This window comes from Narcine bancroftii, chromosome 14 (assembly GCF_036971445.1).
Source record: "Narcine bancroftii isolate sNarBan1 chromosome 14, sNarBan1.hap1, whole genome shotgun sequence".
NCBI lineage: Eukaryota > Metazoa > Chordata > Chondrichthyes > Torpediniformes > Narcinidae > Narcine > Narcine bancroftii.
Genome location: NC_091482.1, coordinates 63,585,448 through 63,611,287, shown reverse-complemented (window position 1 = coordinate 63,611,287; position 25,840 = coordinate 63,585,448). Strand labels below are relative to the sequence as shown.

Here is a 25,840-nt window from a genome sequence, read left to right as displayed (position 1 = left end):
TCTTCCTGAATTAATAGCTTTTTAACCAATTGACGGGAAGGCTGACATCAATAGCTGTCAGAGCAGACATTCATGAGTGCTTTCTATCCACTCATCAAACCTTTTCTGCGTATTGAATGTTATGGGTTTACAAAGCTGGTTACAAATGTTCTGGAGTGTAGGCAGGTAAGTGAATTGATAGTTATGTCTTTGAACTCGTAGGCATTCAAAGGTGCAGAAAAATGAAACTAATTTATAGTTGTAATGGATGTGAGATTGGGACTTTACTGCTCCAAGTCACTGATCCTCCTTGAATTGGAAGTTTTTGGGTGGCATTCCTGCTTCCAAACCTGCCAAAAACTCCAATACTGTTGGTGGTGCCATTATCAAATAAGTTAAAAATCCCATTCACCCTCGCATTTTAAAATCCCACAGCAAGAACAGGAAGGTTTCTCCCACAGTGTGGGTAATGTCCTTCAGCTGTCTCCAAAAAAAATGGTCAAGTTATCATCAAATCATTTGTGGGATGAAAACTGACGCATGTTCCCAGTATTCTGTGGTGAAAGAAATAGAATTTAAAGTTCAGATGATTTACCTGATTCATTCATTCTCCACTGATTCTGCTGTGTGTTTACAATGTTCTATTTCAGGGGTGGGCAACCTTTTTTAAAAGTCACTTTCCACTTTAAGTATTCCATATACCCTAAGTGCTCTGTGATTAGTAAGGGATTGCTTAAGGTGGTATGCGAACGGGAAGGGAAGGTTGAGAATCACTGCTCTAGGCCCAATTGTTGCTGAAAATATTTTGCTTGAGAGAAATTGTCATGGGCCCATTTCCTTTGGAGTTAGGAAACCATGTACACGAGTCAAAACGGTGTTTTCAAACTTTTTCTTTCCACTCGCATACCACCTTTAGCAATCCCTTACTAATCACAGAGCACCTATGGCATAGGGAATACTTAAGGTGGAATGAGTTTTTTTAAAAATAGTTGCCCTCCCCTGTTATTTCAAATTTCCAGTAATTTATTCTGCAGGAACTTGCAGTGTGCCAATTGATTTCTACATATCCCCAAAAAGTGATCAAGCTTCTAAAGTGTTTCATTATCTTTAAAATTAATCTCCCTGACGTCTCAAAAGGTGTGATAGAATCAAGTGTGCTGCATTTTTAAAAACATGTTGTTCAAATATTTCCTGAGACTTCTTGAAGATCCCTGAGGTGGAGAGGGTGAGTAAATTTAAAGTTCTTGGAAGTCACTATCTCAGGGGATCTCTCCTGGACCCAACATACTAATGGTATCGTGAGGAAAACATACCAGTGCCTCTATTTGCTCAGGAGTTTGCGGAGGTTTGGTATGACACCAGAAATTCTGGCAAATTTCTAGAGGTGTGGTGGAAAGTGTGCTGACCGGCTGCATCACCATCTGGTATGGGGGCACCAATACCCCTGAGTGTAAAGTGCCGCAAAAGGAAGTGGACACAGCCCAGGACATCACAGGCAAAACCCTCTCCACCATTGAGAATAATTCTATGGAATGCTGCCATTGGAGAGCAGCAGCAATCATCAAGGATTCACACCACCCAGCACACGCTCTACTCACTGCTACCATCAGGAAAGAGGTATTGGTACCACAAGACTTGCACCACCAGGTTCAGGAACAGCTGCTACCCTTCCAGACTCCTCAACAACAAACTCCATCAGGGACTCATTTAAGGACTCTTACTCTTTATTGATTTTTTTTCTCTCTGTATTACAGTCAGTTTGTTTAAGGGAGAGTGAAAGCTGATGAGCAGAGGCAGTAGATTGGCTGATGTCAGCCAGAGGTAAGAAGACAAATGGGTCAGCTGGAGGAAGGTGAGTGGATGATTAGAAGACGAGGATTCCTGGTACTAGAATGAAGCAATGATGGTATGATGAGAGACCAGATGGCAGCAAAGGGGGTTTGGGAAAGACACTTCTTCACATCCCCTATCTTGAAGGATTAAAATATTTCATTTTCAATTCTATGCCCCACTCCTATGCTGTCCATGTCCTCATCACTGCCAAACCAGGGCCACCTGTAAATTGGAAGGGAAGCACCTAATATTCTGCCTGGCCATTTTCCAACTGGAAGGTTAACATCAGTTTCTGCCAGACCACTTCCTGTTCTCCCTCTCTTCCCCATCCCTCTGTCTCCGTTCCTCCAGCTCTCCACTCCTCCCCTCTTCTGTTTTCTCTTGTGCCCACCCTCCCTTATCCACCTATTGCCTCTTGTCTGTGAGCCTTTGTTCCTCCCCTTGCCCCTCCCTCCAATGAAGGGCTCCAGCCTGAAATGTTGGTTAATGTATCTTTCTTTGTTATATAAAGTGCTGACCTGCTGAGTTTCTCCAGCTTTGTTTTTTTTTTAACTTCAATCACTGCGTCTACAGATTTCCTTCTTTTACTTGAAGGGCTCAAGCCTGAAATGTTGACTTCTTTTTCTCCCACGGATGCTGCTCAACCTGCTGAGTTCTTCCTGAAGATTGTGTAAACTTTGCTTAGTGCTGGTTTTATGCAAAGCATCAGATGTACAGCAGGTGTCACTGTGGTCCTGTGGACATCTCACTTGAGACTCAACAGGAGCTTGTTCCACCATTTAATGGGATCATGGCTAACCATCTACTCCCATCATCTCCAGTTAACAAGAGACTTAAAAACCCTAAAATTGGTGGAGAATGAGGAAATTTGTCAAAGATCACAAAGGGATCTTGATCATGGGCCCTGGGGAATATTATAAAACCAAGATCTAGCCGTAAGGGGGTACATTCCATGAAAGTGGCAGCACTAGGAGGCTAGGTGATGCAGAAGACTATACCTGCCATCATTGGTCAAGGCATTGAGAATGCCATTTGGGATGCACCATGGGTGTTGGTGAGGCCGTATTTGGAATACTACATGTAGATCTGGTTGCCTTGCCATGGGAAAGATATCATTAAACTCCAAAGGGTGTGAAAAAATATTCACAAGGATGTAACAGGACCAGAGGGCTTAAGTTACAAGGAGTGGTTGGATAGACTGATGCTTCTATGGAATGAGGTGCCAGAGGAAATGGTAGAGGTGGCTACACTTACAACAGGTGGATTGGAAAGGGTAAGAAGAATATGATCCAAACGTGGGTAAGAGACTGCTCAGATGAGCAGCTTGACTTGAAGCTGGTTGGAACAGAGCGTCTGTTTCAGAGCATAAATTTCCATTTGTGAAATAAATTCCAAATTTCCGCAACCCTTTCAGTGTGCAAGTGTTTCCTGATTCCACAAGCCTCGACTCTCCTAGTCTCAGATTCCCAACTACTTTGAACTGTTTTGCTCCTCCCATCCAATCTGCTTACCTAAATATCATGAGGCCCGAAGCCAAATTGACCTGCATTCCTGAGATCACGCTCCCCACCTCTAGCATCTTCAGGGTGCTGGGAAAGGCTTGATATTAATTGCAAGGGTTCTTTCTCACAAAAGGACCCAGATCATTGTTTTGCATGGGGTGAGTCTGCCTCAAGTTCTTTGCATTTCCAAAGTCCAGCTTTTGGTTCTGTCCTCAGCTGCAAGCTCTTAACAAGAGCTTAACAATCCTCTCAGCCTCTTCCCCCTTTAAGATGCTGATTAAAAACATCTCTCAAGAGTCATACCCAACTGGGTAAACAGCTCTTGAAATATCCTGAGCATGTGGCATTAGTACAAGTCTTGTTGAATCACTTTCTTAACATATGATGTATTGGAAAATGCATGGCAGCTCTGTAGCAATGTATAAATTTGAGAATAATTCCCAGCTTAAAGATAAGCTTTGTTTACTTTGCTACCTTGGTTTTGTACATACAGCTACCTATGTAAATCATGTAATGACCATCTCATTCCCTTTGCACCTGGGACTATACAAAAACGCTCTGTTCTCAGCTCACCCACTAACCTGCTGCTTCAAGCTGCCTGATTAACTCAGTTAATGCAAAGATGTGCAGACCAGGCAGAGTTCAAGAGAACATAAAACAGAGGTCAATCAGCCAAACACTGTGCGATATACCTGCCTGAATTGGGGCTGAACTGTTATAACAATTACTGTATTGTGTTGCTGGGGAGGCATGGTTGGCATAGCAATTAGCGCAATGCTGTCAGATTGCCAGCGATCGGGACTGGGGTTTGAATCCCATGCTGTCTGGAAGGAGTGTTTATGTTCTCCCTGTATCTGCATGGGTTTCTTCTAGTGTCTCTGGATTCCTCTCATCGTTTGAAACATACAGAGGGTTGTAGGTTAATTGGGCGGCTCATGTGTTGAAAGGGCCTGTTACAGTGCTGTATGTCTACATTTAAATTTTTAATAATATACAGTTAAATGCTTTGTTTTGTGTTCTATTCAGTCATGTCAACTCACACCAGAGTGCAATAATGACAAATAAATAAACAACTGTAGGGAGTAGTGTTACAATAAGTCAAAATGACGGGGGATGGAGAAAAGTGAAGAAACGTAGCGCATGTGTCATACAGTTAAAACAGTGCAGGTGCATTGTCCTTTGTCAGTGAGAGGTGCCTTGAAGAGTCTACAGCAGCAGGTAAGAAACTACCCTTGAATCTGGAGATTTATGTATCTCCTGCCCAGCAGGAGAGGTGGGCAGCGAGTGTGACTGGGGTGGGCCTTATCTGGGCACTTCCAGCATTCTGGTTTTGGATTTTGAATTTGCAGCTCTTACACTTTCCTTTCTATCTTTTCTTTTCTGACTGCCCCCATTGATCCGTTAAATTTTGTTAACAGCACAGTAGAAGCTGATTTCGGCCATTTAATCCCATGTTGCCCAATTAGACCCAAACTAACCAAGAACCTTCACTTTTGGAGATACAGGGAGAATGTACAAACTCCTTTCAGACATGTCATAGGTGTAACACTGTTACCCATTGGCTCCATAATCAATGGAACCACCTTGACAGCTGTGACCTCCCTCTATCAGAGATATTCCCTTTGACCTAGCCAATCCTTCTTTAACCTTTCTGCAACTTAAAATTGACAAAAGATCTCCGAGCTGAAATATTAACGATGCCGTCTGACCTGCTGACTGTTTCCAGCATTTGACTTTTTGTTTTGCTTTCAGATTTCCAGCATTTGTTTCTTGAACACTGACAGCTGGACAAAACTGTTAAGTTCCTTTGCTGTATATTCAATGAACTAATTGTTTTTATTTAAAGTATAGATACTCCTCTACTTATGACCAATTACGATTTTTCAAAGTATCGCTATATTTTATGATTAAAATTTGTTTTATTTTTCAGTGTAGAATAAAAGGTATTCAACATTTAATTATATCGTAGGCTTTGTTTTAGATAAATTTGCCCAGCTGTAGGCTATGGTAAGTGTTCTGAGCACGTTTAAGGTAGCTAAGCTATGATGTTTGATAGGTATAGTACTGTATCTTGAACTTGCAATTTTTCCACTTACGATGGGTCTATCGGAATGTAACCCCATTGTAAGTGGATGAGCACCTGTATTTCTGTTTACTGGTAAAACTTCACTCGAGTCATTAAGATATCACGAACTCCAAAATCCCTGACCCTGTGGCCCCACCAAATGCCCGTATGTTCTAACTTTGCAAAATGCTTTGTATCATTTCCTGAAATGTCAGTCACTGTAATATAGATTATTGCACTGGACCCTGGTGAGATCTGTTGGAAAAGAATTCTCCTCCAGGCAAGGTAATATTAGAGAGACAGGAGAGGGGGATATCCAGTCAAGGCATAAGAGACAACAGATGCTGGGATCTGAAGCACTGAATAAACTGGTGGAGGAACTAGAGGTCAGGCAGCTTCTGTGGAGGGAAAGAGACAGTGGTGCAGGGTCTCAACCTGAAATATCAACTGTCTTGTTCTTCCTTGCATGCTGTCTGACCCCCATAGAATTCCTGTTTTATTTCCAGGAGATCCAATCTGCAGCCGTCGCAAGGAAAGGAAGTGAGTGGAGCTTCACATTATGTCCTGAAATGTCCAATATAGCTCAGTAATGTGCTTCTGCAAACAGTGAGAAGCTTGACAGGCATTCTGATCTGTTAAGCAGGCAGTGGGAATGAGCTGGGGGTTTAATCAGCGATTAATTTTATCATATTGACTCTGCAGTTTTGTGACAAAATGTCAACATTAGCTCTGTCAACACTGAAAGAGTTGATATTTGCATGATCAACACAGACGTCAATGGCACAAGAGCTGGAGGTCACAGGGAGGGGGAGAGGGGGTTGATTGCAGGATTTTGAAGAAATAAAACCGGATTCAGCAGGTAGGTCAGGTAAGGGCAGGTTTTAGATATCATTTTTCCTCTAGTCATAAACAGTGGGAATGGCAGCCAAGGCAGGGGAATGCTCCTCTTGCAGAATGTGGGTCATCAGGAAACCCTGACAACTTCCTCTGCAGGAAGTGCATCCAGCTGCAGCTCCTGACAAGATGAGTTAAGGAATTGGAGCTGGAGTTGGATGAACTCCAGATCATTCGGGAGGCAGAGTGGGTGATGGACAGGAGTTACAGGGCAGGAGGAGGGTAGATAGGTGACAGGAGAGGGAAAGGGAACTGATGAGCAGTGCAGGGCAACCCTATGGCCTATCCCCTCAAACACAAGTATACCACTTTGGATACTGTGGGAGGAGAAACGACCTACCAGGGAGAAGCCATGGTGATCAGGTCTCTGGCACGGAGTCTGGTCCTGTGGCTAAAAAGGGAAGGGAGGAGAAGAGGCGAGCTGTAGTGATAATTAGGGGGATAGATAAAAGGTTCTGTGGAACAGATAAAGTATCCTGGATGGTATGTTGCCTCCTTGGTGCTAGTCTAAGATGTCTCAGATGGAGTTCATGACATTCTCAGGAGGTAAGGTGAGCAGCCAGATGATATGGTCCATGGTAAGAAGGGTGAGGAGGTCCTGCAAGGAGAGTTCAGGGAGTTGGGTGCTAGGTTGAAGGAAGGACCTCCAGGGTAGTGATCTTGGGATTGCTACTCCTGCCACGTACTAGTGAGGTTTAGCATAGGAGGATAAAGCAGCTGGAGATGTAGCCAAAGACATGGTGTAGGAGGGAGGGTTTCAGGTTTCTGGATCATTGGGCTCTCTTCCAGGGAAGGTGGGAGCTGTTCCAAACAGGTAGGTTTGCATCTGAACTGGAGGAGGACTAATATTCTTGCAGGAAGGTTTGCTTGTGGTGCTCCAGTGGGATTGCAAGAGGAGGGGAACTGGCATGCCAGAGCAGATAGAGGAGTGGAGGAGGGAAAGGATGATGTGAAAATTGCATTCACCATTAGAAGTCAACAGGTTGTACATGGTGGAAACGTTCTCAGATGCATCTATTTCAACACGAGGTGTATTGCAGGAAAGACAGATGAGCATGGATGAGCATGTGGAATTATGACTGACCATTAGTGAAACTTGTTTCAGGAGGGGCAGAATTGGCAGTTCAATGTTCTGGGCTTCTGTTACTTTAGATATGATAGAGTGGTTGTGGGGGAGAGGTAAAAATAGGGAGGAGTGGCATTGCTCACCAGGGAAAATATCACTGCTGTGCTCAGGCAGGACAGAGCAGAGGGCTCATATACTGGGGCTATATGAGTGGAGCTGAGGAACAGGAAGGGTATGACCACACTCATGGGGTTGTATAATAGACCACCCAATAGTCAACAAGAATTAGAGGAGTAAATCCATAAAGTGATAGCAGATACCTGCAAGAAACACAAGGTTGTGATAGTGGGAGATTTTAATTTCCACATATTGACACTGATTCCCCGTACTGTAAAAGGGGTGGATGGCTTGGGTTTCATCAATGTGTTCAGGAAAGTTCTCTAAATTAATATATAGAGGTACCAACTAGAGAAAGTGCAATATTGGATCTCCTCTACAGTATTAGGAGCAAGATAGGACAGGTGACAGAAGTATGTGAAGGGGAACATTTTGGGTCCAGTGATCATAATGCTGTTAGTTTCAGTTAATTGTGGAAAAGGATAGATCTGAGCCTCAGGCTGAGATTCGAAATTGGAGAAAGACTAATTTTGAGGAAATGAGAAAGTGTAAGTTGTTTTTGGGCAAGGATGTGCAAGGTAAGTGGTTTCAAAGGTGCAATTTGAGAGAACAGAGTTTTGTATGTTCCTGTCAGGATTAAAGGCAAGGTTAGCAGGCATGGGGAACCTTGGTTTTTGAGGGCTATTGGGGATCTGATTCGGAAGAAGAGAGAGGTGCATAGCAGGTATAGGCAACGTGGAACAAAGGAGGTACTTGAAAGAAATCAGGAAGGCTAAAAGAAGACACGAGGCTGCTTTGGCAGACAACGTGAAGGAAAATCCTAAGGGTTTCCCTCGGTATATGAAGAACAAAAGGATATAAAGGGACAAAATTGGCCCCCTTGAAGATCAGAGTGTTGACTTCGTATAGAGCCAAAAGAGATGGGAGAGTTCTTAAATGGATTTTTTTTTTCATTAGTGTTCACTCAGGAAATGAGCACAGTCGTGGGAAGCAAGGAAAACCAGTAATGAGGTCACGGAATTTATACACATTAAAGAGGAGGAAGTACTTACTGCTTTAAAGCAAATAAGGGCAGATAAATCCACAGAGCCTGACAAGATATTCCCTCTGACCTTGAGGGAGGCTAGTGTAGAAATTGCAGGGGCTCTGGCAGAAATATTTAAATTGCCCTTAGCCACTGGTGCGGTGCCAGAGGATTGGAGGGTAGCTCACGTTCTTTTGTTTTTAAAAAAAAAAAAAGCTCTAAAAGTAACCCTGGGAATTGTTGACTGGGTGAGCTGATGTCAATATAGAAGGTGCTTGAGGAAAGATGGGGTGGGAAGCTCTTTAATGTCCGAGGCCCTTTGGAAGCATTTCTTGTCCTCAGCACCCTCTTGAATCATGAACCAGTCTCCAACAGTTTGCAGCCTATGTGAGTCGGTCAGCGATTGAGCCCCTCGCTGGTCCAGTGCCATGTTTGCCATCCTGTAGGGTAATCTCCTATGCTTCTCCTTCTCAATGGTTTTTTAATCTCCATTTCTGGTGCTCCACCAGAGTCACCAACCCCTTGTGGCACACTGCCTAGCATGGGGGCCCCCGAAGTTGCAGGATTTAAAAAAAAACACATCAGCAGTTTAAAACCTGTATTGGAGCTGTTGGCATTAGGACTGGGGAGTAGGACCCTGCGTCTCCATTGCCCGCTCTCCCAGGTCCACACCAGCGGCAGTGCTGCCATTACAGCAATTCTGGCAGTGACAACAATTTTTGTGGGGAGGGGAGGGGGAGAATCTGGTGGAAGGTGATGAGATAGAATAAAATAGAATTAGTTTAGGGGGTGCTTGATGTTCAATGCAGACACGATGGGCTGAATGGACTCCATGATTCCATTACCATACAACCTGAGAATCACCAACATCTCGCTTTCTAAAACATACATTCCCAACCATAATGACCCAAGTAGGGATAATAAAGAAGCCTTTGCCAAATTCTCGATACCTTTTGCAACAGCACCAAATAGGAAAAGTTTACTCACTGGATTCTAAAGAATTACAGACTTGATACCCAAAACCAGATGGTTTGAGGAGGCGAGTGGAGTTGGTTGGGTTGTTCTGATTGTTTGAAGAGTCCACAATGGTGTCAGCTTCCCTTCCCACCAAAGTGACAGGAAATTAATATTTTTTTAAATAGGGAAATGAACATCCTTTGATGTCTGGAAATGTGACATTAAAAACCCAGCCTGCTGTGGGAAGAGAAACAGAATTAGTGCTTTCGATTGACAATCCTTTGACAGAATGGGGAAAGAGAAACACAAGTAGCGAGGCAGAGCCTTCAACCTGAATCGTGAACTTGGCTTCATCCTCCACAGATGCTGCTTGACATGCTGAGTATTTCCAGCAGTTTGTCCTTTTGTATTTCGTGAATGTTCAGTCACTCTTATTCGGGCTGATGGGAACTGACTTTCTTAAGCAATCCCATTTATTTTCACTTTCTGAATCATTAACAGGATGTTTGACTCCAGAAAGGTGCCACAGCTAAGTGATTTATTTGTCAATTCCCAGGGTACAGTCTTTCTCCATTTGTCAGATTTTTACAAGAAAACCGGGCTCTCGAATGGTGTCTTGGCCTTAGTGACGCCTCATTTTTACACACTGCTTTCACACGAAGGAGATCAGAAGGGGAAGAGAACCCCACCCCTCTCCGCCTCACTCCATCTGGTCTCTCATCCTTCACATCTCATTCATCCTCTTTGTACTGACCACGTCCCCTCTCCACTCATGCCATCTTGACCCAGAGTCTGTGATTCCTTTTCCCCCCCCACACCCCTCCCCCCCACCCCAGATGCTGCCTGGCCCACTGAGTTCACAGTAATGTGTATTCTACTACTAATCATATTTGCTGTACCTTGACTACATGAGCTTTGTACCAAAGCAGTTTACTGATCCTAATTACCTCTCTAATCAAAAGATATTTACGGCAAATTGTTTGCTTTGTAGTGAATTACCAGTTTGCCTGCCAAAGCACTGCCACATCAGTTAATTGCTGTTTCACTTTTATTGCTAAAAGCCTGTGTAGTGATATGGACAATATGAGGGTCATAAGTTACAAACTGTGTACACAGCAGCGGGACCTGTGCTCCTCAGTACCTCAATTAAATTGCTGAGATTGGGAGTGATAGAAAACAAGTGACAGCTTTGTTGGTCCAGTTCTGTTGTCCATTTACCAGCCACCAGCCTATATGAACACACTGCAGACTTTCAATGCACGGTTGAAATAGTATGACTCCTACAATATCTGGTTGCTATTTGCAGGGATCATAGTCTGCACAGGGAATTATCCTCTTTTGGCCCCTTTCTCTCTCCTCCTTTTTCTCCTCTGCCCTCTACCCCCGTCTCTCTCTGTCTCGCCTCGCATTTCCCAATTTTCTTTTGAGTTCTTTATGAATATTTTTCCATTTAAAAAAAATGTAATTAAAAATTTTAGACATACAGCACAGTAACAGGCCATGTCAGCCCACGAGTCCGTGACGCCGTATGATCCACAACCCCCTGGTATGTTTTTGAATGGTGGAAAGAAACTAGAACCCTGGGGGGGGGGTGGGGGGAGAAACCCACATGTTCAGGGAGAACATGCAAACTCCTTACAGACAGCGGGGGATTTGAACCCTGTCAGGGCCCGATTACTGACGCTGTAACAGCATTACGCTAACCGCACCACCCAAACTTTTAAAGTTTTGTTTCTCTTTTATATTTACAGTAAAACCCCCAGTATCCGCCAGCTATGAGAATGGTAGACGTCGGTAAGTGAATTTGCCAGATGACTGAGGTTGTGTGTTTGGCAAACTAACTGCTAGTGGGCTGCCAATATTAAACTTTCGTACCTTTTACCTATTTATTTTCTACGATTTTTTTTCTTGCCAGTTGCTTGAGGCTGCTGGTTGCTTGAATTCCAGATAACGGGGATTTTACTGTAAGATTCTTTTGTTTGTGGCACCTTCGTAGTGTTTTATACAGGTAGGTAAAGTGGTTAAAAGGTAGTTAATATCTGTCTTTTAGTGGCTGTGTAAAAGGGGCTATTGACATCCGTTCTGACAACCTTTCTTGACCATATCACAGTAATAAGCAAATATGATTGAACCCTGCTCATGTAACACAAAAAGCATTTATTTCAACCCTGCTGTCTCTGTGTCAGACTTGATGGTATTTTGCTACTGGTATCTCATTGGCGGAGATGTCGCCGCAACTGCCACAACTGATCAGTTGCAGCGACTCAGGAGACAAAAAAAGGTTCGCGCTCACACCAAGGCGACGCCAGGGCGATGTCCGACACGTCTCCAGACAAGGTGACTAACCTATTCGCCCCAATCCCTAGGTAGTGCACACCTTACCAATGACTCTAGTGTTGTCCTCAGTTTGCGACCTGGAATGGAATAGGGTTCATCTCAGGACTGAAGAGCAAAGGAGAAAGAGCTACTCCACGTGGTGGACTTTATAGTGCAGTAAGCTGGAGGGTCTGGCCCAGGTGATCACCAGGTGATTAAAGGGGCCAGTGGTCAGGTGCACTAATGGGTGGGCAGAGTCCAGCCTTGATTGATAGGTGATGTGACTTCCAACTAGGTTCCAGACAGAGAGGTCGCATCACCCTCCATAATCCACACTACACCTGGTCTCTGGCTCTGTGAGCCAGTGGCTGTGCGAGCTGCACCACTGCAACCAGCTTATGCTTAGTGCTCTGAAGTGCAGGCAGACAAGGAATTCCTGGGCCCAACTGGAGGCAAGATCCTTGGCAAATCACAGGCGAGAACTGAGTGACGTTGTCTCCCAAATGCAAACCTCGCTTTGTGTTTACGAAATCTGAGTGGAGCTTCCTTCCGCAGAGCAGACACTTCGGGCTCCAAGTGTAAAAGACACCGCCACTTCAGTGCAAGGGAAGGGATTTGCACTCCAGATCTGAAGGCTTCAGTGTTAGGAATTGACTTCACTTGTTTAAGTTGGCTCAGCTTGCAAGGAGCAGACTGCCTCAAACCAGAGGCTCTGAGTAGCTGTGTGTGGGTAAGGCAGGGAGTGGAACTACTCAAGATTCCTTTATTGTCATGTAATAAAGGCAGTGAAATATTTCACAGAATTTGCTTTCGTTCGCTGTAAGGCAGACAGATTCGCCATTGACAGAAATTGCCCAAAGCGCCTCTTAGACAGAAGAAGCAGGAGTCCCCCCAACGTCACTGAGTGTCCGTGGATTCACCTCCAGCACTGCCGCAGCCAGAGTCCAGTCCAAGCCATCAGCAGCCCGAGCTCCAGATCAAGAAACCTTCGACTCCCACGGCATCATCTCCTGTCCTGCTTTCGATATCTGGTGCCCCTTCAGACAGTCTCGAGCCAATCTCCAGCTCAACCTCCGTCACCTGCAGCCTCGATTCTCCATCAGCCCATCGACCGTGTGTTCTTCAGCTGCAGAACCTCTCACTGATCTGCTACTGTGGTCAATGTCACTTGGGCTGCCTCCTCTGCTTTTCCTTCTCAAATGGAGGGGGGGGTTGTTCACCCCATTTTCTGGTGCCCTGCGCCAGTCCTCTGCTTCCCTGGAGTTTGAAACCCCTCGTGGCTGCTACCGCTCAGAGGCGCCGCCACCTTGAGCGCAGACCCCACAGTTGCGGAATTTTTAAATAAAACCAGTGTCTGCTGCACTTACAGGCTGCTTTTTGAATATTTTATTTAAAAATTTTTAGACCATACATGTAGTCAAATACAAAACTTAAAAAATATGAATACACAAGTAAACAAATTTATGCTGCGTGATGGTTGTAACTCGAATCTTCCAACCCCCTACCCACCCACAAAGACCCCAACAAAATATGTGTGAGAAGAGAAAAAGAAAGATCAAGTGAGTAAAATAAGAACGGTTGCTGGAAAATGCCGTTCACTCCTCGGATTTCAATTCATTATGTAACTAGACTTCTTCCTTGGAGAAGGTTAACGTGGATTCGAGGACTGGGGGGAAAAAAAACTCAACTAAAGATTTACACCTGATTCCTGTAAATATGGTCACTATATTTGCAGAAATGTGTCACCCTTATTTCTTAGGTTGAAAGGGGAACTCAGCGATTCATGTCTGCGTTCCAGTGGGCCCTACCTCGACGGGAGACAGACTTCCAAGTAACTGCAGTACACTTCCTGGCCACGCCAATGAAATTTTAACAAATTCAACTTGATATTTAGATGATTCCAATTTAGATCTTATCCCCCATTATATTTCCCAGTAAAAATATTTGTGGAAATGGAATTCCAATAATCTGTTCTAAAAAAAAAAAATGTCCTAAATCCACCAACAAGGTCTCACCTTGGAATGTGACCGTCGAGTGCCGGAAAGCTCTGATCTCCTCGCCGCATCGACAATCTGACTTTGACTTGTTTCATTTCGGTGGCGTGAGATAGAACTGATGCAAAAAAAATTGTATTGAACTAATCGATACCGTCCATTGATTGCATTTATCATACTGCTCTTACATAAATCGGACCAGATTTGCTCATCGATGCTTCTATTTAAGTCTGATTCCCATCACTGACTAGACTTATGAACCCCCGTTTAGGGGTTCCCATTTGAAGTAAGAAACACATTGCCGAAGAGCATTTCTTTGTGTTCCCCTTTCGAATCAGAATCTCCACACCACTACCCTTTGATTAAAAAAACATGTTGCCCCGATTTTTCCCTTATGTTTGCTATTAATTGAAAACCGCAGAAGATTGCGTTGTTAAGGATTCCATAATTATTTTTTAATTGTTCAAATGACATGTTGGCCTCTGCTCATAACAATCCTCTACAGGCTGGTTAAAACCTGTGTGGAACTAACAGCAGTGGAATGGCCGATTGGACCCCTTGGGAGCCCTGTGTCTCCGCTCCGCTGTTTTCGCCAACTCAACCCGAACCACAAAATCTAGAACTTCAAGAAGCATTCCCACCTTTTCCCTTTTGTTTTAATATTTGTGGTCCCAGGATTTAAGAGCCTGACGTGACAATGGCGTTGTTTTTGGGCTGAGCATTCTCTGGCTCAAGTCTTTCATTGGAAGACTAGTGTTTCTTCTCGTGTTCAGCTTCAGGTCTGTGGACCTTCTCTGATCTTTGCACTGGGAGATTGTTGTGTCAACTCCTGCAGCAGACAAACACTAAAGCTGCAGGAGTTGGATTCTTAAGTGAACAAGGGTGGCATGGTTGGCCTAGCGGTTAGTGCAATGCTGTTACAGCGCCAGTGATCGGGACTTGGGTTTGAATCCCGCTCTGTCTGTAATGAGTTTGTACGTTCTCCCCGTGTCTGCGTGGGTTTTCCCCGGGGACTCCAGTTTCCTCCCACCGCTTGAAACATACCAGGAGTGTAGATCAATTGGGTGGCATAGGCATGTGGGCTGGAAAGGGCATGTTACTCTGCAGTATGTCTAATTTTAAAATTAAAAGGTGAGGCTGGATGGACTCAGTGGGACTGACAGCATCCATGGGAAGAAATGGTCACTCAATGTTTTGGGTTCTGACTTAGAAAAATCTGACTAAGGCACCCAACTCAAAACACTGACCATTTCTTGCCGAGGATTGTTGCCTGACCCGCTGAGCCCCTCCAGTTTCTCGATGATCCCTCGATAGTGAACTCTGCAATTGCAGGCGATTAACATTACCTGTTTGTATTAGTACATGCAAGAAATCACAGAGTTGTGAGCACAGCTCAGACCATCACACAAACCCCATTCCCCTCCATCTACACTTCCTGCTGCCTGGGAAAGCAGCTGACGTATTTTTTAAAAAAAAACTCACCCCTCTCCTGTCAGGAAGAAGATTATCAAGTGAGGGATTATCCTCTATCCGATTCAAGAACGTTTTCCTTCCCTCTGCTATCTCCTGAATGAACCTCATTTTGATAAAGGGTCTGGACCAGGGGTGGCCAACCTTTTAATTTAGACAAACAGCCCAGTAACAGGCCATTTGGCCCACGATTCCATGCTGCCCAATTAACCTACACCACCCCCCCAGAACGTACTTGTGGACCAAAATGTTCTGTTACCGTGCTGTATGTCTAAATCAAAAGGGTGGCCACCTTCCAGACCCTAATGTTGATGGACCATTTGTACCCATGGATGCTAAGTTCCTCCAAAAATTCCTTGTTCAAGGTTCCAGCATCGGCAGCTTTTGTGTTTCACCAGTAAGCTGGCGGTGCCCTCTGCCCAGTACTAACTGATCTCTCTAACTCTGCACCCTGTACTGCGCTTTACCTGCTTTGCTCTGTGTGGGTTGACTTGCTTTCTCACTGAGTGGAGGTGTCTCTACCTGTAATATTAATTGTTTTTTTCTTTCCGCTTGATCTGCTGGACATTCCCAGCACTCCCCGTTTCGTTACATTGGCTGCTCTGACCTGTATCTCTCAGCTTTAGCATGTCCTCACCCTTCCGTTCCAGACACCTTCATTAGTGTTCTGGCTGGACAGCTCCCTTAACCATCAGGAATCTCTCTACCTACCCCTCCACCCGGATTCTTTGCAACTTAAAACTCACTTGCTTTGTTCAGTTTTGTTTTCCTAACGACGGGTCTCTGCAGTGCTCAATTTCGAGTGATCGAGCTGAAGGGACTCTTTCCACTGGTGCTCAATTTCGAGTGATCGAGCTGAAGGGACTCTTTCCACTGGTGCTCAATTTCGAGTGATCGAGCTGAAGGGACTCTTTCCACTGGTGCTCAATTTCGAGTGATCGAGCTGAAGGGACTCTTTCCACTGATGCTATATGACCTGCTGGACTTTTCAGGATTTTAATCTCACGCAATACCCTTGTAAAATCCAACCTGGGCTCCTTTTAAAGATTAGACTTTGTTTTGTTAATTGATAATAAAATGTAATCTGGGTTTTCTGGAAGGGGATATCTAGCCTTGGCCTAGTGCTGATTGAAGTTCTCTTGAAGGGCACTTGTGACAGTAGCTCATTGTGTGTAGGAATGATTGTAAACTAATGTGGCGATAATGATTCACTGGGCTTGTTTCCAGCTATTTTTTAATGTTAATCTATTTCCAATGAGAATGACCATTTCCATACAAGAGATTTATATTTATACTGCACCTTACCTGAACTCTGAATGTTCCCTTGCCTCGTTGGAGCCCCTTTGAACAGTAGACACCTGTTGAGGGGTAGGCAGCAAATTACCATGCAGCAAAACCTGGAGCTGTGATGAGCAGCCAACCGGTTCGAGAAAGCTACTTGAGAAATAACAATTAATCAGGACACCAGAAAGAGCTTTCAGGTTTCAAGACAGGATGCTGGTTCTCGGCAGAGCCCTGTGCCGGGCCACGTTGGGAGCACTTGAATGTTGCTGATGAGGTTTAGAGGTGCCTCGCCTGGAAAGACTCTTTAGGATTTTGGATGGTGAAGGGAGGAGGTGACAAGGTGTGGTTGCAGGGGACTGTGTCAGGGGTCAGGGAGGGATGAGCGGACTGGGGAAATTGCAGAGAGCCTTGTCTCTGCAGAGGTGGAAATGGGTGTGTGGGGGGGGGGAATGAGTGGGGAACCCCATTGCAGCTGGTAGAAATGACAAAGAATGGTGCGAGGGAAGCAGGGACTGGTGGGGTGAAAGGTAAAGACGCTGAAAGCCAGTTCCCTGTTGCCGGGGTCAGGGAGGGATGCTATTGTTGATCAACAATCTGCAAGAGGAACTCGGTGGATCAAGCAGCATCTGTGGGACAAAAAGAATTGTTAATGTTTCGGTTCTTTTTCTCCCACAGATGCTGGTCGACCCGCTGGGTTCCTTCAGTAAACTGGCACGGGGCAACAGAAATGAGGAGAAACATACACCCCCTTCCCCCATTGAGAAGGAGAAGCAGAGGTAATGACCCAACAGGACGGTGACCACAGCAGCGGTCCGGCAAGGGGCTCAGAGGCTGAGAGACCCCTGCAGGTTGTTGGCGACTTGCGGTTGAAGGACATGCCCAGGTGAGCAGTTGCTCATGGCAACCAGGTATTGGAGCCAAGATTTGAGGGGGTGCTGAGGGCAAGGGCAGAAGGAGGGGCCTCGGGTGCTGAAGGCTTCCTGATTGTCGGAGGTTTGGATCTGGAGCTCGGGAGGCCAATGGCTTGAACTGGAGTCCGTGCAGCTGCAGATACTGTGGGAGCGCAGGAGACGGATCCACGGACACTCAGTGTCTCTGAAGGGACTCTATTTTGCTTCTCTTTCTCTTGCTGTAAGGGGCAGTGGGCCACACTAATGGCAACTCTTTGCCTGCCTTACAGCAAACTGTAGGAAATTTTGTGTATTATTACATGACAATAAAAGAATCTTTAACCTTGAATTTCAGCATCTCCAGTCCCTCCTATCTTCTGTAATACAGTAAAAGTCCAAAATTCCAGACGCCAGAAATCTGGACCATCCAAGAAACCGGATCTCAAACTCTTGGCTGAAATCCGGACCACCCGAGAATCTGGGCATCTCAGCAGATCTTGGCTCTTGTGTGCATGCATGCATTTCGTCAGTGATGCTGAAGTGCTGCCCAAGAATTCATAAAAACCCAAAAATCCGGACTGGCCCAATCCCGAGCCGTTCGGATTTTAGAACCTTCACTGCATTGCCAAGTAGGTATCTGCAGTACTTGGCTTTGCCATCAGATGTCGCTGACGCCCCATATCTGGAGTAGAGGCCCTGTAGCCAGAGCTGAAGCTAAGCAGAGCAGAAGGCCATTGTGACACCACAGCTGGCCGGCCTCTGGACTTTAGCTTTAGCCTGTAACACATTTTCGGTTTACTGCCTCTGTAATTGGAGAAGTTTGTTTTCAAAATGCAGACGCTGAAATTGGCTCTTGGAGAAGGCAAACTGGCACGGAAAGCTCTCTCTGGTCTTGGTGCTAATCTCTGTATGTCATTTCAGTAATGATTACAATATCCCACACTTTACTGTGAAACCGCACGGAAGTGTCTAACATGGCCACAGGAGCATAATTGAGCAAAAGGCTTTTCAGGAATATCTTGTTAACTGCTTCTAACCCAGCTGCCTTAAATGTTCTTCAGAGCCCAGAAACTCTCAGTGGGGAATTCATTGCCCCTCCTCCATAGTGCCCCTCATCTATTGGCAGAGGTGAGAGGGCATCTTTCTCAATCGATATCAAACCACAGTGGAAGCAAGCCAGCATTAATGGGGAACAGGAAATCCAGGCCGACTCTCGGAGCAGACCTGAAGGAGAGATGCAGGAGTTCTGTTGGAGGGGCGGGAGGGGGAGTTGTTGGCAGTGTCACATGGTCTCCCTGGACAGGCACTGCAAACAGATCATCCAGACATTTTGCGGTTCCTGGAGTGGCTGCCACATTTCTTACAAATTAATATTCATTGGTTGTACTGTACAACAAGATATTGCAGAATTATGAAAGGCACCATTATAAAGGGTTCCCTTGGTCAACAACCTCTTCTCGTTGCTACCTCCAGGGAGAAGGTACAGAATCCTGAGTCTAACATCTCCAGGTTCAAGAACTGCTTTTATTTTTTTATCAACAGCTTTCAGGCTCTTGAACATCCCAATCTACCCTAACTACAAACTACCCCAGGATCCCACCCTCTTCCCCGCTGTTAGGTCTGCTTTTCTGGTGTCTGACTCACTCATTCTTGAACAAAGCAGACCTAACACCGCCCCTCCCCCTTTCAAAAGATCTGTCTGCACTACTGAAACATTATTTTTTGGAGACTGTCAATATTTATCTATTCTTTTATTTTTAATATTTTTTCTGCTTGGCGTATTATGGTAATTTAATTTGTGCCGCAGTAAAACCCCTGGTAACCGGCACCTATGGGGAATTAGTAGATGCCGGATAAGTCTATTTGCTGGTTGCTTGAGATTGTGCGTTGAGTGATTGGCAAATTTTAAACCTGGAATTTTTTTACCTATTTTTCTCCATTTTTTTTTTTGCTGTTTGCTTGAATTCTGAATATCAGGGGTTTTACTGTTTTGGTGCATCTAACATACCAGATTGGCTGCAGCAAGAAAGAATGTTGGTGCATCAGGTCTCACTGGTGTTTCTAGTGTGAGTCTGCACCGAATTGAATGAGCCTTACACCAATAAATGTGTCCTTCCTCCATTCAAACTGATCTCTCACCATAACTCGATCCTCTGTCCTGTCTTAACCTCTTGTACTTGAGTACGTATAGACTTGCTGGATAGCACACAAAGCAAACTTTTCCACTGTATCTTGGCAACAATAAATGTAAATTGAAATTTGAAGTTGAGATTTACATTCCCCAAACTTTATTGAATCCCCTACACACCTCTTAACCACAGAAGCCAGCTTTCAAATGCTCACTCCTGACTTCATTCAGGTCACACCTACCATCCCTACTGATATTCCAGCCATGTGTGAGACTGCTCCGACAGATGCTGCATCCTTGGGCAAGCAATGAGAGGTTGGAGCAGCTCACAGGTCTGTGAAAAAAAAATCGACGGTCGGGGTGGTGGAGGTGAGGGGGGGAGGGCTGGGGAGGGGCCAATAAAATACTAGATTTGGGAGAGTTGGAGGCACAGATAGAGGGACAAGACTACTTGGCGAGCAGGTGAAGGAGAAGAGGAAACAGTGGAAGCAGACTGTGGTGGGGGACAGGTGATGGAAACAGTGGAAATGAATTGGAGTGGAGAGATGGAAAAATTGGAACTGGACTAAGGTGAAGAGATGGATGGAAACAATGGAACTGGATTGGGGTGGGGAGACAGGTATGGGACAGGTGAAGAAGAGATGGAAACAGTGGAACTGGATTAGAATGGGGTTAACCAGAAATTGGAAAGTTCATTGCTGGTGGATTTAGGTTACCGAAGCAGAAGATGTTAAGTTGTTCCTCATGTTTAAGCTTGGCCCCATCCTAATAATGGATAAAGCCGAGAACACACAGGAGTACGGGGATGTGGGAAAAGGAATAGAAATGCCTGGCAACTGGAAGTTTCAACTGACACATGAGGACAGTTGACTACAACCAGTCAAGTTGCTCCACAGCATTTTATATGTGCCCTCTGCGGTTCAAGGGCCTCAAATGAATTGGAACCATCGTCTTTTGAAACTGCATGTCATTCTGATATGAAAATGTATGGTCGATCTGTCATCTTGGTTGAGTCTAACCCCTGGACCAGCTTTGTGGAAGGACCTTCATTGCATGGGCTTCAACAGTTCAAGAGGTCCATCATCATCTTCTCAGAAGACAGAATTGTTGAAACTTGGGTCTTCCCATCCACTCCCAAATCGGGAGGAGTAATTTTTTTATGTCACTAGGAGTCAATCACTCTTTGTTCAATGCTCATCTTCCTGCACTTTGGGAATAGCTGACTTCACATGAGACGGGGCAGAGCTTGGGACCCAGACCAAATTCAGGAGTAGGCTGCAATGATAGACAACTCTGAGTCAGTCCTCCTCACTGATCTCAATCCCAGGATTAATTAATTATGTTTTTAATATGGTCTCTTGGAGCAGGTCTCGGTGTTGCCTGATCTGCCTTCAACATCTGTCACTTCACAGGAAGTGCAAGGCCTTTGAGAGGTTCTCCTCTGCTCCACTTGAGTTCAACATTGATGAGTTCCTGTTTATGCATTAGGATTCATTCTGCATGGAGCTTTGTGCACGTCTCCAGGGCCGTCCCTTCCCTGATTCGGAAAAGGCTGGCCTCGTCTGAGGGGGGATGAGGGTCTGCATGTTTCTCAGGCAGATTGCACGGTGAGATATGGATGAGATGGGCTTGGCATTGGGACAGAGCCTAGTGTTGTGCCATTGAGGGGCCCATCTGTTCCTTCTCAAGTCTGTGCAGTTACACACGTTGGATCAAATCTTTTGGGAGCTTCAAGTAAACGTAAAGAAATTGGAACCGTATTCTCAGGAAAAAATGTTTTTTTAAAAAGCCAATTATAGAGCTTGGAATACAGGGTCAATAGTTCAGCTTCAAACTTGCAATAAATAGTCTGTTTCCAATTACCTCACCAAATTCCTTTTTATTTGATCCTTGTCTGATTAAAAACTTTCATTATGTATCAACCAACCTTTTGCTTTTATATAAACACTGGCAAATTTAATCTGGCAACCATCCTATAACCACTTCAAACACATTCTTTATATTACACTGTGGCTTCTATGCATTTTTGCACTCTCCTCCTTCACCAGCTCTCCCCTCCCGCCCACCCCCTTTCCTTCCTATGTAAGCATCGGCCTGCTGAGGATGCCCTTGTCTTTCTGCAGATGTGCAGGAACATACATGGAACCTTTGACAAAAGCAAATGTCGGCCCTCACCACAGGCCCGGTCCTGCTGGGGTGGACGGGTGAGAGGAATGAACTAGTTCTTCTGATTAGAGGAAGGATTTGTGAGGCAGACCGACCTGTCTGGCCTTTTTAGTCGTTGGATATATCCTAGGACACTGTTAGCATGACGATGTGGTAGTGCCAGCGACCCACGTTTGAATCCGACGCCATCTGTAGTTTGTATGTTCATCCCATCATCACGTGGGTTTCCTCCGGGTGCTCCAGTTTATTGCTATGTTTCAAAGTCATACGGGGTTGGAAGGTTAATTGGTCACATGGGTGTATTTGGGCAGTGCAGGCTCGTGGGCCAGAAGGTCCTGTTATCATGTTGTATCTTTAAATGATCATTTCTCTTTTTAAAAAAAAAAAAATTAGAAAGACCATTTGGTCGATCAAGATCATTGCAGGAGTACCTGACACCTCTGAGCCCCTGTGGCAAGAAGAGCTTCTGAAGGGCACTGACAGGTTCCTAATCACATCGAGGGGTCAAGATTGAGAGCTGGAGGGAGGGGGATGGGGTCTCGGATGCCTGGACCAGACAGGAGGCCATGTGGCTACAGAACTTATGGGGCGCAAAATGCGGTGATGTCAGACACGATAACAGGATCCACGGTCACTCGATGTTTCTGAAGGGATTCTCTGGCTTCTCTCTCATCTTGTTGCAGTGTCTCTGGGTGTCTTTAGAGGGCAAACAGGGAAATTAATTTTGTGCATGCCTCCTAGATGACAACAGAGGAATCTTGAATCTTCCTCCCAGCTGAGTTCCAAATCCCAACTACTGGAGAAAAGCTTTTTCTTTTTTGCCATCTTTGTTGAAATGTCCCCTAGATCTTGACCCTTTGTCAACAGAAACAGTGTTTCTATCTACTCATGATTGGAGATCCCGTTTCAACCCCTTCTGTCGAAGGAGAACAACCCCAGCTTCTCCCGTACATCTACACAACTGGAGTCCTTTGCCATTGAATCCCTCGGCATGGAAACACGCCCAGCTTGTTCGCACCAAACAACGTGCCCTTGTGCGTTAGTCCCACTTGCCTACATTAAGCTCCTCCAACGTGCCCTTATGCTTTAGTCCCACTTGCCTACATTAAGCTCCTCCAATCCCCTACCATCCAAGGGATTTTATTAATGGAATCTAATGCGCCACCACTTTGGCAGCATGTTCCATCACATCCCTTCTGAATCCTATCCCCTCACCCTTGGATCAGGATAAGATTTTTTACACCCTTGCCAAAGTCTTTTCCCCCCAAGGTATGACAGGCAGAAGTGGTCACAGTGCACCAACACTCACAACATCCTTGTTCTTGGACTGTCTGCCTCTTTTGGCAAAATTCAGGGTCTTGATGGCATTAACCCTAACCCTAATGTGGGAAAATGTGATTAAAAATTAGGTTTTTTTGGATTTTTTTTAAGAACTAATTATTCTTAATGTACAGCGGGAAGTTTACCCCTGACATCTCCCCTAAATTTTTCTCCCCTCTCCTTTAACAGATGTCCCCTGCTATTTGCTACTGTTGCCCTGGGGAAAAGGCATTGGCTGTCCATCCAATTGACGCCTCTCATAATCTTGTAGACCTTTATTAAGCAACCTCTCATCCTGCTTCGGTCCAAATAAAAAAGCCCCAGCTCTGCTAACCTGTTCTCCAATCGAGGCAACATCCTTCTCTGCACCTTCTCGAAATGAGGCAACCAAAATTGAACACAATATTCCAAGTGTGATCTTACCAGAGTTTTGTAGGGCTATAATATTACTTCATGACTCTTGAATGTAATCCCTTGACCAATGAAGGCCAGCATACCATAGACCTTTTTAACTACCTATCAATCTACACATCAACCTTGAGAGATCTATGGATTTGGATCCCAAGGTCCCTCTATTCTTCCACAGCTTCGTTTGACCTTCCAAAATGCATCACTTCACACTTATCCAAATTGAACTCCATCTGCCACTTCTCCACTCAATTCTGCATCCTGTCCATATTCTGCTATAACCGACAACCTTCAACACTATCCACATCACCTCCAACATTTGTGTCATCTGCAAACGTACTAACCCCATCCTTCTATTTCTTCATCCAGGTATTTTAGAGAAATCACAAAGAGCAGGGGTTCCCAGAACAGATCTCTGCAGGTCCGTTGGTCACTTACCTACAGGAAGTCTACGTTTCATCTACTACTACCACCCTCTGCTTTCTGCAGACAAGCCAATTCTGAATCCACACAGCCAAGGTTCCATGGATCCCAGGCCTCACAACTTTTTGAATTAATCCTCCATGGGGGACCTTATCGAATTTGAACCCTGGTCCCGATCGCTGGCGCTGTAACAGCGTGGCACTAACTGCTATGTCAACCCCACTGCCCGACAGACATATCCATTGTACGGTTTACATGTATACCCAAATTCTTACGTGCTGCAGTCAAACAGGTATTTATATTTAAAAAAAATAGCAAACTTGATTGAATTAAAAAAAAAGGCATAGATAATATTCAGAGTAATCCTGGTACAAAAAAAAAGTGACTTAGCAAAAGTGCAAACAATTCTTTTGTGGTATTGGAGCACTCCCTGATCGGGGAGAAGAAGCAGATGGCTGTTGGAAAACACAGTTCTTGAAACTGGAGGTGTTGGTGTTCAGACTTATTAAGCAGATTATCCATAAAAATTAGTAAGTAAAACACAAAATTCTGCAGACACTGTGTTTGAAGTAAAAATAATTCTGGAGAAACTCAGCTGGTCAAACGGTCTACTTTGTATAGCAAAGGTAAATATCCAGAGCCAACGTTTTGGGCTTAAGCCCTTGATGAGGGGATCAAGCATGAAATGATGGTTCTGTATCTATCTTTGCGATTATAAGGTACACTGTTTGACCAGCTGAGTTTATCCAACATTGTGTTTTTACTTTCGGTCATTACTTTCGGTTGTGTTGGATCTTTCTGTGCACATTCTGACTGACAGCTGGGAAAATGGTGTCGATAACAATCAGTGTTGGAAGAGTAATGGAAGCGAACTCCTTTTTTTTAAATTTGACTTTGGTTCGTTCCTTGCTGGGGCCTCATTTCTATGAGGGGCGCTGGACAAAAATGGCGACTCTCTGTCTGCCTTACAGTAGACAAAATTAAAGAATTTTATGTATGTTATATTCTAAAAAAAAAATGTAGAATTATGTGACAATTATGGAACCTTTGCCTTTTACCTTGTTCCATATATTAGGGAAAGACATTGTGGAGGTGTTCTCAGCTGAAGAAGCGTTGAGAGAATCTTCACAGGTCAAAGGCCATCCCATCAAAATCTGAACACCTGTTCCAGTTGAACTCATGGACCTGTGAGTGCTGAGCCCATGGCAAAAACCCTCCCCACCATCAAGAACATCTACAGGGCACCATGCCTGGAGGGCAGGAGGAATCATCAAGGATCCACACCACCCAGCACATGCTCTGTTCTCGCTGCTGCGAAAGAGGTGTCAGTGCCACAAGCCTCGCACCACCAGGGTCAAGAACAGCTGCTCCCCCTCCACCATCAGACTCCTCCACAACAAACTCAATCAGAACCATATTTAAAGACTCCTACTTTTGCACTTTGTCCAATACAGAGAAAAAAAATCAACAGTAAGTTTGTTTACATTTCTTTATTTGCCTGCATGTGTCCGTTGAATACGGTTTTGTTTTGCACGACCAATAAGTGGTAATTCTGCCTGGCCCGCTGGAAAAAGAATCTCAGGGTTATATGTGATGTCATGTATGTATCTGACAATAAATCTGAAAAATCTGTTGTGGCTGCATCAGTCGGACGGTTCAGTCTGAGCTAGGAAACGCAATGTGATATCCACAGGCAGCTACTACATGGCAGATGGGCTCAATCAGTCCTGCTTCTGGGCACCAACTCTGAAACCAGGAGAGAAAGTAAACTGCATTCTTTGCCGTGCCTGGCAGGGAAAGCATTAAAGAGAAAATGAGAACCATGATGGTCCTGCATCCTCTGTTGTGGTGACTGTTTGCCTTTCTCAGCAGGGGGTGAATTGCTCAGAAGGAAACTATTTCTCATTACAGTGAAAGAAACATGGAAAGGATTGAAACCAATTCATACTCTGGACACTGCCTCAAGATACAAATGAAGGTCAGTTCTTCGCAATGGTCACAACG

At 44.8% G+C, this 25,840-nt stretch overlaps 1 long non-coding RNA gene across 2 annotated transcripts; it reads left to right on the top strand.

Moving 5' to 3' along the window:
- The first annotated feature begins 50 nt into the window (after positions 1 to 50).
- On the top strand, positions 51 to 25,840 carry LOC138749414 (uncharacterized). 2 transcript variants are annotated; one of them, XR_011348621.1, is made up of 6 exons: positions 51 to 165; positions 11,189 to 11,231; positions 17,177 to 17,384; positions 23,783 to 24,128; positions 24,912 to 25,306; positions 25,748 to 25,840. It is a non-coding gene; the product is annotated as an uncharacterized lncRNA (long non-coding RNA). The 2 variants fall into 2 exon arrangements; XR_011348622.1 differs by lacking the exon at positions 23,783 to 24,128.